Source organism: Microtus pennsylvanicus, chromosome 11, assembly GCF_037038515.1.
Source record: "Microtus pennsylvanicus isolate mMicPen1 chromosome 11, mMicPen1.hap1, whole genome shotgun sequence".
Taxonomy (NCBI): domain Eukaryota; kingdom Metazoa; phylum Chordata; class Mammalia; order Rodentia; family Cricetidae; genus Microtus; species Microtus pennsylvanicus.
This window is the reverse complement of record NC_134589.1, coordinates 23,010,719-23,027,299: the sequence shown is the minus strand read 5'-3', so window position 1 is coordinate 23,027,299 and position 16,581 is coordinate 23,010,719.

Below are 16,581 nucleotides of genomic sequence, written 5' to 3'. Positions count from 1 at the left end.
TGAGAAAAAGTCTCTCTATGTATTCCTGGCTGTCCTGGAACTCGATTTGTAGACCAAGTTGGCCTTGAATTCACAGAGATCTGCCTGATTCTGCCTTCGGACTGCTGGGATTTAAGTTGTGTGTCACTGCTCCCAGCAAGCCTAGAGAGCTAATATAGAGTTAACAAAATTATATGGCATGTGGAATTTTTATTGAGTAAATAGAGTTTAGCTGCTCCTGTCATTAAAAACATAACTGTGAGACAGTTGAACGGTCATTCTCTTCACTACGGAAATCACTTTCCAACCCCTGTGTACACCACAACATCATGTTTCAGACTTCAAACACACACTGTGTATTCATGTAAAATTCATGTAAAAAACTAACACCTGAAGAAAAGGAGGCACGTCTTATTTTCAATAAGGTGCCACTATGCCTCTTTTTCTCCATTAAAATTGTTAGCTTGTTTTTTGATGACTTCAAATGCATATGAATGCATTCTTTTTTTTTAAATATTTATTTATTTATTATATATACAATATTCTGTCTGTATGCCTGCAGGCCAGAAGAGGGCGCCAGACCTCTTTACAGATGGTTGTGAGCCACCATGTGGTTGCTGGGAATTGAACTCAGGACCTTTGGTAGAGCAGGCAATGCTCTTAACCACTGAACCATCTCTCCAGCCCATATGAATGCATTCTAATCACATTTCTTCCTACCCTTTTCAAAAAAGATTTATTTATTTATTTTTGTGTTAAGGTGTTTGCTTGCCCATTATCTGTGTACCATGTGCCTGTAGTGTCTGAAGAGGCCAGAAGGGGGAGTCTAAACCCCTGGGACTAGAGTTGCAGGCTTTCTTGTCCCACATCTCCTTCTCATTCCTATCATTCCTCCCCATAGTCCCACATAATCCCTTTTCCAGATCCATGACTTCCAGCTTTGTTTTGTGAATTATTTCATTTTACTACAGTTCTCTGTGTGAGCATCTGATCGGACCTACCCACTGGAGAACAGTGGGGTCACCAGTGGGTACACGCCTGAAAGCGATGACTCCCCCTCTCCCTGAATCTGTTAGGAAATGATTCAGCACTACTGTTGATGGGCCTACTCTTGTGCAGACCCAGTGTGGGCATCTGAAGCTGCTTTGAGTTCATGATTGCCACGGCTGTGGCATTTCCACTTCTTCTTATCCTTTGGCTCTTCCATTTTTTCTGCCCCCCCCCCCTTGCACAATGATGTTCCTGGAGCCTTAGATGGAACGCTACACCTCTCATTCAGGGGTGAGTACTCATCTGTCGCCTGCCACTTTCTCAGCCCCTTCTGCACCACGAGTCTCTGCGTTCACCACCACCCAGCATCCACTAGGACGAAGCCTTTTTTTTTTTTTTTTATAATTGTTAGTTTTTAAATTTGTCTTGAGACTGGGTCTTATGTAGCCCAGGCTAGAATTGAATTTGCTATGTAGCTAAGAGCTTCCTTGATCTTGTGACCTCCCCCGCACCCTACGTCTCTAGCTCCTGAGTGCAGGGGTCACAGGCTTCTGTTACCATACTCAGTTTACAGGGTGCTGGGGAGTGAACCCAGAGCTTCGGACATGCAAGGCAAGTGCCCCACCAAATGAGCTACATCTCCAAGCCAAGCCACATGTTTTGAAGCATCCAGCCACTCTCTCCTTTGCATCCTCTCGCAGGTAGGGCTTGAGGGTCGGTGGGAAAGGAGATAGCAGCTGGGTTGTTTGTTGGCATCTTCTGCCCAGACTCCATGTGCACCCAGAACCTATTTGGCTCTTGTTCTTTGCCTGGCTTGCAATCTACAGAGCAGGGCACAGTCCTTCATATTCTCATCCCCAAACACCCCTCCGGTTTGGTGGGTTCCCAGGCTCTATGATGCAGGTGCAGGATCGGCAGCCCCCTTCTTAAGATTCAACCTCTGCCCATCCCTTAATCTTATCCTCTTTCCCCTTGCTGCAGGAAGGCTGTTCTCTCAAGAGAGGGATGGGAATTCTTGTTCCCAGTGCTGGAAGCTCAACTCCGTAGCCTGTCTGTCTGACTCATTCATCATAGCCTCCCCACTGGGCCAGGCACAGAGAAAGCAGGAAACATCTATGTGAGGGGGAAATGGTATTTCCACTGAACCAGTGTCTGGGTCCGAGTTCCCTTTGCTCTGAGACCAAGGCCTGGGAAACGTCTTGGTTTTGTTCAAATTTCTCCAAAGATAATGATCACAGAGTAACAGTGTGATACAGGAAGAGAGAGGTCAATGGGAACATTACTTTAGTCCCCTTTTCCATGGATGAAAAGTGCTGTGCCTTAAAAAATCTGCACGATGAGATTGTAAGAGATGATAAGGATGCTCCGACCGTCTCTCTCATCAGTGTTATACAGTCTCAAGTGAGTCAAGCAGATACAGTCAGCTTCGGCATCCACCTTGTGCCAAATGTCGGCTGGATCAGGATTTTCCACTTGTAAGTCATTGATTTGTGACTTCCACTCACACCTCTGTCCCATATTACCTGAGTGGAAATGTCCTTAGAGGCATCTTCTGTATTCCCTTGTCTGCTCGAAGGAGCTGAAGGAAGTGGATTGCCAGGAGGTAGAAGCACACCATTTCTCAGGTTCTTCCTGTTCATAACCTCGAGCACGTGGGGCAGACAGCTGGCTGTCATGCTGACGGTGTTTTACTAAATGACACGGTAGGAGTGCGGCATTAGGTTTTGGAGAAAATGACATCCCTTTCAGCCTTTTCTTGTGAGAGCGTGTGACAAGTGTGAATGGGAATTTTGCTTTGAAGAAGGAAAAATATCAAAAGGGAAGTAACAGGTCAGTTTATTTTTATATGATTACATTGCTATATACAAGGGTGATAACTTGTAATCCATTTAATAAACTTACCTGTCACAAACATCTATTATCTATCTATCTATCTATCTATCTATCTATCTATCTATCTATCTATCTATCTATCATCTATCTATCCATCATCTATCTATCTATCTATCTATCTATCTATCTATCTATCCATCCATCCATCTATCATCTATCTATCTATCTATCTATCTATCTATCTATCTATCTATCTATCCATCATCTATCTACCTACCTACCTACCTACCTACCTACCTATCTGTTCACACACACACACACACACACACACACACACACACACACACACACAGAGTTAAACACGTATTTATTTGCTGGCTGTGAGTACCTGCGCTATGGTGCGTGTGTGGAGGTCAGAAGATAACCTGATGGAGTTGGTTCTCTTTCCACCCAGTGGGTTCTGGGAATCAAACACAAGTCATAAGATTTGACAGCCAGCCCCTTTACCTGCCCAGGCATCCTGCTGGCCTTGTACTGTTTTTACTTTAAAAAGCATCACAGATAGACTCACTGGCAATGCAAGTTTACACTGGTTGGCTTTTCCCTCCAGGCAGTTTGCCCTTAAGGGTCTCTTTAGATAGACAGGTCAGTCCACTATCTTAATTTTGGTCAATAATCTCACAGGGCTTGGGCATTACTTGATTTATGAAGTATAATTTTTTAACAGCTTAAGATTTTTTAAATCAAGCTTATATTGTAATAGGATTAAAGACACATACTAGTCAGCAAACAGAGAATTTTTTTTAATCTTTCAGAAAACTTGCTATGGATGAGAGGCCTTTACCGGCTTGTCCGCTTTCCTGAGATGCGGCTGGTTTCTGGTCACGGGACGTAGCGTGTCTCCACACGATGCGGCTGAGCTTGTTCCGTGTGTCAGTTAGGAGCTTTGATGGAGAGTTTTGCAATGGCACGTGCTTGTCTGTCAGCATTTCCCAGCAGGTTTTCATGCGGATGAGAAAAGATTTCACGCGTGCCCATAAGTCCTGAACATGCATTTCATGTGGAGTGATCAAGCAGGGTGTATGCCACATGCTGAACTCATCCCTTGTCCCTGTCGCTCAAGGATGACAAGCAGGACAAAGTCCCCTCCGGCATCTTCCGTGGTGCTTCTGCTTCCAGCCTTGATTCTTGCTATTGAGAGCACGCAAATGCTTCCCGCTCAAAAATAAGCTTTATTAGAAGATGGCTCTGTTAGGCCCTTGATAGCACATGGCTGCAGTGTAGCCCCAAAGCTTTGGCTTTACAGACCATAATTCAGAATCTGCTTCCTCTTCCCCACCCTATTTTCCTCTCTGGCCACTGTGAGAGATGAGGTTTATCTTGTTTGTTGTTGTTTTCTCTTTTTTAATCAAAGCTGGGTAAGGGCTTATGTTTTCCCTACCTTCCCCTTCCTCTTTGTGACAATTAGCCAATCACAGCAGATGGTGAAGTCGAGCTCCCATTAATGGGGTGAGACACAGTTATCACCGGAATGAGGGATAAAAGACCCGAGCTATTTTGGTCTCAAAGAATTGCTATCTCTGTTTGGATTCTGGGACAACCCATCTATCTATGTATGTATCTATGTCTATCTATCTATCTATCTATCTATCTATCTATCTATCTATCTATCTATCCATCTATCATCTGTTATCTATCTATCTATCTATCTATCTATCTATCTATCTATCTATCTATCATCTACCTATCTATCATTCATCCATGTATCTATCTATCCATGTATCTATCTATCCATGTATCTATCTATCCATGTATCTGTCTATCTATCTATCTATCTATCTATCAATCAAGATTTGCCTTGTTGAGATACCTTCACTTTTTGCATTCCTTTGCCAGATACAGAGATTATTTCTAAAACGAGTCTTGAGGTTCTTTCTGGCTTATAACTAAAATGGTACTCCCGTGCACCAGGTCCACACACAGGTACAGATGTTCTGTCCCGTCTCACTTCTGGCAGTGAGATCTTTGTTGGGTCCTAATGGATCAGGACAGAAAAACAAAAAATAAGGGCTAGAGAGAAGAGCCCCTCACCCTGGTGCCTGGTTGAAGTCCCAGAGAGTCACAGATTCCAGCACAATTAATAAATGTGCTGTGGAGGTTGCTGATGGAGAGGCTACAGTCCTTTTACATAACTGTTTAAAATAATGTTAAAACAGCAACAGACCCTCATGATGGTATAAGTGTGTGATCAAGTGTGGCTTTCTCCTTGTCCAGATGAAAACCTGCCACTTTCTAGAATCTTCTAAGAACTTCTGTTGATGATAAAAAGCTTGCCTTAGTCCCCTTGTGAAACCTGTGATCTGTGGGTTTGCCTTATGTGACTGTGTTCCTATCCAAAGCACCCTAGAAACCACCCTGAGAGCCATTTACCAAAGGGGAGTTCTTTTTTTTTTTTAGATTTATTTATTTATTATGTATACAACTTTCTGCCTCCATTTATACCCACATGCCAGAGGAGGGCGCCGGATCTCATTACAGATGGTTTGGAGCCACCATGTGGTTGCTGGGAATTGAACTCAGGACCTCTGGAAGAGCAGACAGTGCTCTTAACCACTGAGCCATCTCTCCAGCCCCAAAGGGGAGTTCTTAGCAACCATTCGAGATATAACTGGAGAGGACCACAAAGCCCTGTGTCTAGGTACTGATAAGAAACTTCCAGTGTAATTCTTGCTTTGGATGTCCATGCCCATGTTTGGGTGTTTGCTGTCCTTTCCTTTCTATTAGCCACCTACTTAAAACGATGTTTTAAAAAAAATCTCTTCTCCCTGGGTGGTAGTGGTGCATGCCTTCAATCCCAGCAGTTGGGAGGTAGAGGCAGGCAGATGTCTGTGAGTTTGAGGCCAGCCTCTACAGAGGGAGTTCCAGGACAGGTTCCAAAGCTACACAGAGAAACCCTGTTTCAAAAAACAAACAAACATCAAACCCAAAAACAAAAACTCTTCTCTTAGTGGATTTTGTATTTGTATCTATCCATATGTATCTCTTTGTCCATGTGTGGGGTACTGTGCTTGTGGAGGTCAGAAGTTAAAGCTTAGTGTCTTTCTCAATTGTTCTCTCTCTCTCTCTCTCTCTCTCTCTCTCTCTCTCTCTCTCTCTCTCTCTCTCTCTTTGGTTTTTAGAGAGAGGATTTCTCTGTGTAATAGTCCTGGCCGTCCCGGAACTCGCTCCATAGATCAGGCTGGCCTTGAACTCATAGAGATCTGCTTGCCTCTGCCTCCTGAAGGCATGAGCCGCCATAGCTAGTACTCTTATTTTTTGAGACAGGATCGCCATTGAACCTGGAGCTCACTGATTGGGTAACGCTGGCTGGCCAATGAGCCTCAAGGATCCTCCTGTCTCCACCTCCCCAGGGTTGGGATTACAAATTGGGACTTGGTCCAGCTCTTTATGTAGGGGCTGTGGATCTGAATCTAGGACCTTGTGCTTCTTAAGTCAGTGCTTCATCGACTTGGAGCTGATTCTATAGAAGCTGCTCTGATTTAAGGTAGGAAGTAGGAGGTGTCACAAGAACAGTCCTCTGAAAGAGTGACAACTGTTTTGTACTGGAAATTGAAACTAGAACCTTACCATGTTTAGCGTGTGCATCTGTCACCAAGGTAACCCTGACTACATAGTTTCTGTCTGTCTTGTGTATCATGTATCATCTATGAATCTATTATTTATCTCTTCTCTCTCAGTCAGTCTATCATCTATTTATCTACTTGCATTTTAAGAAAAGACTAAAAAAGGGTAAAAAAAATTAAAATAAGTCTTTTTTCTTTCTGTTAAAAATGAGGGAAGAATAGTCCCTTTAACTCCCAGAACACACACACACACACACACACACACACACACACACACACACACCCACCAAGGGAAGGAATGGGCATGGTGATACATGCCTGTAATCCCAGGAGCACTTGGAAGGCTGAGGCAGGAGGCTCTTGTCTGAAGGTTATTAAAGTCAACGCATAGCAAGACCTTCACTCAAAACGATATCAGGGAAGAGATGTCTCCTTCATTCCTTTTAATGTGATCATTTATGCATGCTTTTGTAAATTCTTTCTTTGGCTTTCAAGTGTCAGTCTTTCAAAAAGACAAACGAAGGGTGGGGAGACGACTCGGTGGGCAAAGTTGTTGTTTGATTTTTTTTTTTTAACTCTTTTGGCTTTTTGAAGGACCCACCACTCAGCTTTCAAATAAGTCACACACTAGTTAGGGATGCTGGGCTTTAACTTGGCTTGTTTCTAAGCCAGTTTTTCTAACTTAAATTATCCCATCTACCTTCTGCCCCTGGGCTTTTCCCTTCTGAATATTTCACTTTCACCCTTACTCCATGGCTGGCTGGGTGGCTGGCCCCTCCCCTGACGTCCTCCTCCCCTTGTTCTCTCATTGCTCTTCCTCTGTCCTTGTTTCTCCTCCCCTTTATTCTCTCTGCCTGCCAGCCCACCTATCCTTGCTCCTGCCTTGCTATTGGCTGTTCAGCTCTTTATTAGCCCGTCAATTGCTTTAGCCAGGCAAAGAATCACAGCTTCACAGAGTTAAACAAATGTTCCGCAGCATAAACAAAAGTAACATACCTTAACATGATTTCCCCTGACACAAAGTGCTTGCCGTGCAATCACGAGGACCTAAGCCTGGAGTCTTAGCGCCCACATAAAATGTGGGATGTCGCTGCAGGCACCTCTTGTCTCAGCTGAAGACAGACAGATGGATCGCCAGGCTCTCTGGCCAGTCACTGTAGCCAACTGGTAAACTCTAGTCTAAGTGAGAAACCCTCCTTCAAAAAATTAGACAGTGAGTGATAAAGGCAGGCACTGGGCACAACCTTTGGCTTTTAAGGCGCATGTCTACCTACACATATATACTTGAACAACAGCACACACACCAGAACAAATAAACAAACGTACAAAAAGGTTAAATAAGCTTTTTGGCAGCTTGACTTTAATCATAGGAAATGTCTCTCTCCACCCTGAAACAAGGTTTCTTTGTATGAGCCCTGGGTGTCCTGGAAACTCACTTTGTAGACCAGGCTGGCTTTGAACTCACGGAGATCTGCCTGCCTCTGCCTCCCTAGTGCTGAGATTAGAGGCGTGTACTACCACTCCAGTCTTTCTCAAGGAGTTGGAAACTCTCTCTTTGGGATGTAAATGTCCAAAGAAACTAACATCATTCGCCTCCCAAGTTCAGCAACTTTGATGTCCATGGGCACCTTGTTTCTAAACTGCCTTCTGTTATAAAGATGGAAGAAGTTCATTTGTCCTGTGTATGAAGACTATTAAGTAAAACAGACATAATCCTAATCACCGGGCACCCAGGATGATGTCTGTGTGGCAAATGGTCCACCAGACCATCCTACTAGAGAATTAACCAGGGCTTATTTTGAGAACACAGTCTTGTTGGTTGTATGATTGGCTGTCTAACATGCCAGGGTTTGCTCTGTGCTTGTGGACCCTTAGTGACTCCCTTGCCATGCACATCGCCTCCTGGATTAATGTTTTTTTAATATTTATTTATTATGTATACAGTAGTCTATCTGTATGTATGTCTGCAGGCCAGAAGAAGGCACCAGGCCTCATTTCAGATGGTTGTGAGCCACCATGTGGTTGCTGGGAATTGAACTCAGGACCTCTGGAAGAGCAGGCAATGCTCTTAACCACTGAGCCATCTCTCCAGCCCCCTGGCTTAATGTTTATTGGGTAATAAAATGTCCTTTCTCCTTTGTGGAGAATCAGATTTCCCCAAAGGACTCATGGGGGAAGTAGTATGCCATGTTGTAAGTGATTTATTTAAAATACCTAACGTTTCCCATTTCCAGTTTAACGTCCACATGGAACAGTATTTTAAGATTTATTTATATTTTAAAATATGTGTATGTGTGCCTTAGTGTCGGTTTGTGCACATGAGTGTCTGTGCCCACAGAAGCTAGATGTGCTTGTCCCCAGAGCTGGAGTTATAGGCAGTTACAGGCTATCCAAGTCTTATTTTTTTTGTTTGTTTATTTGTTTTTCATTGAGTCATCTCTCCAGCCCATACAGCACTATTTAAAATGGAAAGAAGAGTTTAAAAAATTAAATCAAGGTAACATTTACATAACATGAAGAGATAATTACCATTTAATCCATCCACAAAGTTCTCTCACCAATACCACTATCTAGTTTCAAATCATTTCATTGATCTTATTTCTTTGGAGCCTGCCCACTAAAGTTAGCACTTTCTCCTTCCTTCCTTCCTTCCTTCCTTCCTTCCTTCCTTCCTTCCTTCCTTCCTTCCTTCCTCCCTCCCTCCCTCCCTCCCTCCCTCCCTCTCTCCCTTCCTTCCTTCCTTGTTTCTTTTCTTTTCTTTCTAAAGGACCGCATCTATCCCTGGCTGGTCTCAAACTTGGCTGTCTTGTGGAGGATGATCTTGAACTTCTGATCTTCCCTCCTCTTCTCCCCCCAACTCTTGTGCTGTGATCACAGGAATGTGTCCAAACTATGGCTCTACATCAGACATTTTTTTTTTATTGAATTTCCTCTATACCTTGTCCTAATGGGTTATTGTTAAACCCATAGTGCACATTTTATGTTCTGGAAATGCTCACTGGAAGGTTCGAGTTTGTTTCAGTTTTCTGGTTGTGTGTGTGTGACCAGGAGAGGTTGCTCACTTAGGCATTGCGGTTGTATAATTAGAGTGGAATGATAATCTTCCCCTCTTGGGTGTGAGACCAGATTAAAAGCATCAATATGCCACACCAGCAATTACTCAGTCTAAAGAAGCTTAATTGCACCATCAGACCATCACATTCGGCACAAATAGAATATTTGTGTTCCTGTAAATAATCTTGAGCATTTGGAGAAAATGTTGGGGTGTTAGTTTTTTAACTCTCAAAAGGTGTTGTCTCTGGGACCTCCCTAAAACAGCCGTAGGACAAGCACCTCCTGCAAGGAACAAGAGTATAAGAAGTCAGGGCTGTGAGGATCAGGGAAAGCGCTTCCCTTCTTCCTGTCAAATCCCTTGTGAACAAAGCAGGTGGCTCCCCTTTCCAGATGCTTGATCCTATAAAGAGCCTTTGATAGATCAGCCCTCTGAGGTTGACACCTTTAATTAGCAGGCAGTAGACTTTGATCTCTCCATGGAGAGGAGTGGCAGTCTAGCTGTAAATTGAAGGTGTGCACCGTGCACCGTCACTCACCTGATGGCCAGCTGACCCTTCCTGGCCACCTTGGCCCAGCACAAGCCGCTCTGAGTTCCTGCAGCAGTTGCTGCTCCCTGAACTCCATAGCCTGAAAAACTCCTCTTGATGACACAAAGAGCCTTCAAGGGGCTGCAAGATTACAAGAATTTACATCCTTGTAATTTTGCAACCTCTTGGTTGGAGTTTTCTTTTCTTTTCTCATTTTGTTTATTTAGATTCTCAGTCCTGGCAACCATAATTTTTTATTTTATTTTTTTACATTTTATTTAATTTGTCCATGTGTGCATGTGTGTGTGTGTGTGCGCACGCGCGCACACGTGTGTGCGACAGAAGTGTGTGGAGGTCAGAGAAGAACTGAGGACCGTCACCTTGCTTTATTTATTACGTGAGTCTTAGGGATGAAACAGAGGTTATCAAGCTTAGTGACAGACACCTTATCCGCCAAGGCCATCTCCCAGCCCTGACTTTTATATTTCTATGACCTCTTTATATTATGGGTCCAATTAAGAAAAAAAAGTACAATGCATTTTCAAACGCCATTTGCCCTCAACTGCAAGCTTTTCCATTTGGAAACTGCAGCTGTCGCACCAGCCCTTCTGATTCCATCCGAGTCCAGCTGATATAAAAGCAAAGCCCTTGGGACAAGCTGAGTGGATTAGAGCGCACACTCGGCCACACCCTTCACAGGTATCTTTCATGCGTGGCCAGGAGAAAAAAAATCCATTAATTGCGTGGATCCACCGAGCCTCAGCTCTGCCCTAATTGTTTTTCTCACATTTCATAACTTGCTTGTGGCTCGGCACCATCTGTCACCGCTGACTCCAGACTGGAGGCTGGAGGATTTGTTGGCCTACAGGTGGCACAAGCTTGGTCACCTTCAAAACTCATTATCTCTGAGATTTGCTGTGAGTTCTGCCCTGCCCTGCTGATGCCTTCGCTGCACGAGATGCTCACTGAAGTTGCTGTCCGTCTTTTGAATTTGGGGCTTGTTCCCTTAGGAAAGGGAGCACCGCCTGGTGTTAAGAGCAGGTGCTCTGGGGACACACGGCACAGGGTGGAAACTGGTAGAGATCACTTGGCAGCTGGGATCAAGCTCTTTAGTGTCTCAGTTTTCCCATGGGAAAGGAATACTCCATCTCTCAGGGCCATCGAGACTCAGCTGATGCACAGGAGCTGATGAGGACAGAGGCCAGTGCAATTGCTGACTCAGAGAGGAAGTGGGGGTGGTAAGTATGGGGTCAGAGGGAAGGCCAGCCTGTGGCCAGAAGTTAGGGCGCATGTGCAGCAGGGCCTGGAGGAGCCGTGAGAGAAGCATCATCAAGTTAAGTAGGTTGGCGCCTGAAGGTGAGGACGTGCAGCATGAAGCACGAGGCTGTGGGAAGAAGAGGGACGGTGAGGCTGAATTGAGGAGGTGTGGCAGCCATGTGGACAATGGCCTGATGCAAGAGGCGTCAGAGTGCAAGAAAAACTCTTGCAATTCCCTAAGTTCTGTTTCTCTTGCTGTGCTAAAACACCGTGACCAGGGTAACTTCTAGAAGGAAGGGTTTATTTGGGCTTTCTGTTCCCGAGGGATTAGAGTGTATCATGGAAGTGAATGGCGGATTTAGGCTGCAGACATCGTGACTGGAACAGCTGAGAGCTCACATCTCAAACCACAGGCAGGAAGCAGAGAGAACACGCTGAAAATGGCGCGAGGCGTTTGAAACCTCCAAGCCTACCCCCAGTGGCATTTTTCCTCCACCAAGGCCACAGTTCCTAACCCTACACAAACCTGGCTATCAACTTGGCAGCGTCTGAGCCCATGGGGGACGCTCTCATTCAAACCACCACACAGATATACCAGTGAAACAACCTTTGTAAAATGGTATGGGTGGACAGTATCCCCCCAGGGTGGGCTTGAACTAGCATCTCCTGCCATTTCCTCTTCAGTGCTATGGTAACAGGGATGCAATTATATACCTAGCTAATGTCTGGGCTGTTAATTATATGTGAAATAATACCTGTTTTACTTATTAAAATTTAAAACGCTTTTGGTGTTTGTGTGTGTCATATGTGTGTGGATGTAGGGGGTACATGCAGGATACAGCATAAGACAACCTGTGGGAGTCAGTTCTCTCCACTCACAGTGTGGGTCCCAGGGACTGAACGCAGGTCATTAGTCTTGGTGGCAAGCACTAAGCCATCTCACTGGCCCTACCACACAGTATTTAAAGTACTGCTTAGTATCTCTAGGTAACATGTTTTGATACTTTCTGTTCCATTCCGCTTAACAATGCTGATTGCATTTCAATGTTTTTAACTAAGAAGTCACAAGCTGCAGCTGAAAAAAACAACACCTTCAACTCACCTACATATTTAAGCCTTATTTGGCCTACTTTTTCTCTTTAGTTAAACATCATGGCTTAAAAAACTTGATGTGTGCCCGGTAGTGGTGGCACACACCTTTCCTTTAATCCCAGCACTTGGGAGGCAGAGGCAGGTGGATCTCTGTGAGTTCGAGGCCAGCCTGGTCCACAGAGCGAGTTCCAGGACAGGCTTCAGAGCTACAGAGAAACCCTGTTTTGAAAAACCAACCAACCAAACAACCCCCCAACAAACAAACAAAAAACTCCAACAACAGCAACAAAATCTTGGTGTATTTCTTTTCCTTCTCTGTGTCCTCTGATCTTTCTCAGTAAGCATGACTGAGACTGGCTCCCTACATTCTGAATCAAATGATGTCAGAAGAAAGTCATTTAGATGTGACAGAGTAATAACATCTAAGAAATTTGCATCTATTATTATAAGTATGCATTTAAAAAAAACCCAGCAGTGCTTGTGTTGCGGGAGCTCCTCCCGCTCCTTCAGCCAATAGCCGCTGAGATACCAGCCCATTGGGGCATGGTCTCTCTCTCCCTTTAAAAAAGTGGCCAGTTGGGGGCTGGAGAGATGGCTCAGAGGTTAAGAGCACTGACTGTTCTTCCAGAGGTCGTGAGTTCAATTCCCAGCAACCACATGGTGGCTTACAGCCATCTATAATGAGACCTGGTGCCCCCTTCTGGCTTGCAGGCACACGTGGAAGGAATGCTATACACATAATATAATATAATATAATATAATATAATATAATATAATATAATATAATATAATAAATACAGCCATCTATAATGAGACCTGGTGCCCCCTTCTGGCTTGCAGGCACACGTGGAAGGAATGCTATACACATAATATAATATAATATAATATAATATAATATAATATAATATAATATATAAATAAATAAATAAATATTTTTTAAAAAAAGCGGTCACTTCCCTCTCCTCTCTCTCTCACTTCCTGCTCCGCTTCCTGGCGACTAGACTCCCTTCCTGATTGCGCAGAGGGCTGTTGTCTGGGATGGTGATCTGAGCTCACTTCCTCTTCCTCCCAGCATTCTGTTCTGTTTTCTCCTCCCACCTATGTTTTAACCTATGAGGGCCAAGCAGTTTCTTTATTATAATTGACCAATGACCTTCCTCCATCATGCTTGGAGACAGTCTTAGAGAAATGTTTCCACAGGCGACTTCTGATTTTACGTGATGGTGACTGCCTTCACAGGACTTAATTTATGTACGGCTATCCTTTCAGGCCTTGGGCTGTACTGGAAGTGAAGACTATGAAGGAGAATAATTGAAAGGTTTCCTATACAGCTTACCCTTGGGCTGGGGATGTAGCTCAGTTGGGATAGTACTTGCTTAGCGTGTAGGAAGCACTGGGTTCTACGCTTAGCACTGCAGAAAACCCTGCACATGTCTGTAATCTCAGCCTTTAGGACGAGGCAGAAGGATCAGAAGTTTATGGTTATCCTTATCTTCAAATGGAGTTTGAAGAGGCCAGCCTGGTCTACATGAGCCCCTGTTTAACAATAACTAAATAAAATAGAAAAGAATTTACACTTTATTTTACTGCCTTTTTAAGATCACTTTTAAAGTTTATGAATAAAAAGGAGCTTAACTTTGTTTTGATTGTTTTAGGTATTTATAAAAAATTGTAGTATCAAGCTGAGCAGTGGTGGTGCATGGTTTTAATCCCAACACTCAGGAGGCAGAGGCAGGTGGATCTCTCTGAGTTCAAGGCCAGCCTGGTTTACAGAGTAAGTTCCAGGACAGTCTGGTCTGCACAGAGAAACCCTGCCTCAAAAAATAAAACAAAAGAAAACAAATTGTAATATCTGGAATGCTTCTTACAACTCTAAGTTGCCTGGGGCTGGGGACATGAAGGCTCAATAGTTGAGCTACACTATACTGCTCTCTTATAAAGGACTGGGGTTCAGTTGCCAGCTCCCACATCAGGAAGCTCACAATTACCTGTAATGCCACCTCCAGGAGAGCTGGTGTCCTCTTCTGCCTCTGCAGGCACCTGCACGCTCATGTACACACACACACACACACACACACACACACACACACACACACACTATAAAGATAAATCTTTAAAAAACCCTAAGTTGAAATCTCTGGGTTTTAGCCTTTTATATATTTATTTTATTCATTTTTCTTTTGAACTGAACAACCTCAAATGACTACAAAGTATGAAACACCGGGGCACATGCGCCTGTTTTTAGCGTAGGAGCCCTAGTTTCTTTCTCTTGCTTCAGCCCATCACTGAGGGAAGTCAGGTCAGGAACTCGAAGCAGAAAGCTTGAAAGAACGCTGCTTTTTCTGATGATCCATGCTTCACTAACTTTCTGATTTGTGTATGTTTTTTGAGACAGGGTTTCGCTGTATTGTGTAGTCCTGGCTGTGCTGGATCTCGCTCTGTAGACCAGGCTGGCCTCGAACTCGCCTCTGCCTGCCGAGAGCTGGGATTTAAGGCGAGTGCCACCACCACCCCTTAACTAGCTTTCTTATAAGGCCCAGGACCATCCGCCCAGGGAATGGAATGGGGTGGGCCCTCCTACATCCATTACCAGGGAAGACAGTCTCCACAGACATGCCCGTGGGTCAATCTGATCTGGGAAATCCCTCACTGGAGACTCCCTTCTTGGGTGTCGCTAGGCTGTGTCAGATTGACACTTTAAGCCAAGTAGGACAGAAGGGAAGGCAGAACCATCGTGATGGCCTAGATCTCAGTTTGACTGGATGAACAACAGTGGACTCCTTTTCCCTGGAGCCATCAATGGGACTAGGGTCTGGTTCCTGAACTAAGTCTGCCGTCACAGAGCAGGGGTGGGGTATTAACTACCGAAGCTGTATTTAATAGATGGGCTTGGCGCAAGTCTGTTCGGCCTTGGTAGCTTAGCATATTGTTGCATTTAATTTATTTTTTTTTTTGTTTTTTTTTTGATTTTTCGAGACAGGGTTTCTCTGTAGCTTTTGGTTCCTGTCCTGGAACTAGCTCTTGTAGACCAGGCTGGCCTCGAACTCACAGAGATCCGCCTGCCTCTGCCTCCCGAGTGCTGGGATTAAAGGCGTGCGCCACCACCGCCCGGCTGTTGCATTTAATTTAAAGTACCAGTAAGATCAATGGATTCCCCCTGCCCCATTCCTGTCTTTCTCACCATATGCGCGGCTTTGTCACCGGCCCTGTCCTTTGTGCAGGTGGTGGCAGGTCCCAGCTTCGTTCTTCAGGTGTGTCTGGAAGCCCAGGAGCTGCATGGAGCCTGCTGTCTGTCTTTTGTTCTCTCTGGGCTACTGAGTTTCTAGTGTGCTGATTTGCAATTTGGGTCCCTGAAATTGAGTCTGGGAGTTGGCTTCGACTTTTCAAGGGATTTTTTTTTTATTTTCCGGGAGTGGGAGTAAAGGTTTCCAGACACAGACAGATGAACAGCAAGGAGAGAACACGGGCTGTGCATAGGTCTCTCCCTTCTCAAGCAGATCAGAGATAATCTCAGCAGCGCTCACGTCTGGGGAGGGCTGAGCTGTGATACTCCAGGAAGGAGGCCACCTCAGGCTCCCTGTTACTTCCATATCAAACTGCATTCAGGGACTAGCATTGCTGGAGTGGAGGAGAGGAACCCTGTTTTCAGGAGCAGAGAAGCAATTGTGAACAGTTTACTCCCCCCTCCCCCCCTTACTTGGTGACATTTGGAGTTTTTTGTTTGTTTTTTGAGACAGGGCCTCTCTGTGTAGCTTTGGAGCCTGTCCTGGAACTCGCTCCTTGCTCTGTAGACCAGGCTGGCCTCAAACTCACAAAGATCCGCCTGCCTCTGCCTCCCAAGTGCTGGGATTAAAGGTGAGCACCACCACCACCCAGCCTGGAGAGACATTTTTAATGGTCACAAGAGAGGAGTACCTGTCCCTGGCTCCCTACAATCCGCAGGAGAGGGACCCCACCCCAAAGAATTGTTAGTCCACGAGATCTCTGGAGCCAAGATTGAGATGCTGTTTAGAACCCTGATATTCAGACATTCTGTATTAAGCAAGTTCCAGGACACTGTTCTAGCCAGGGCACACTCCTAGACTCCAAAGCTAGAAGGTGTCAGGCTGCTAAGGTGCCATCGCTTTGACAAACTGCCTGAGATGATTAGTTTATAAAGAGAATATATTTTTATTTATTTATTGTCTTGGGGGATCAAACCCAGGGCCTTGCCTACGTTAGTCTAG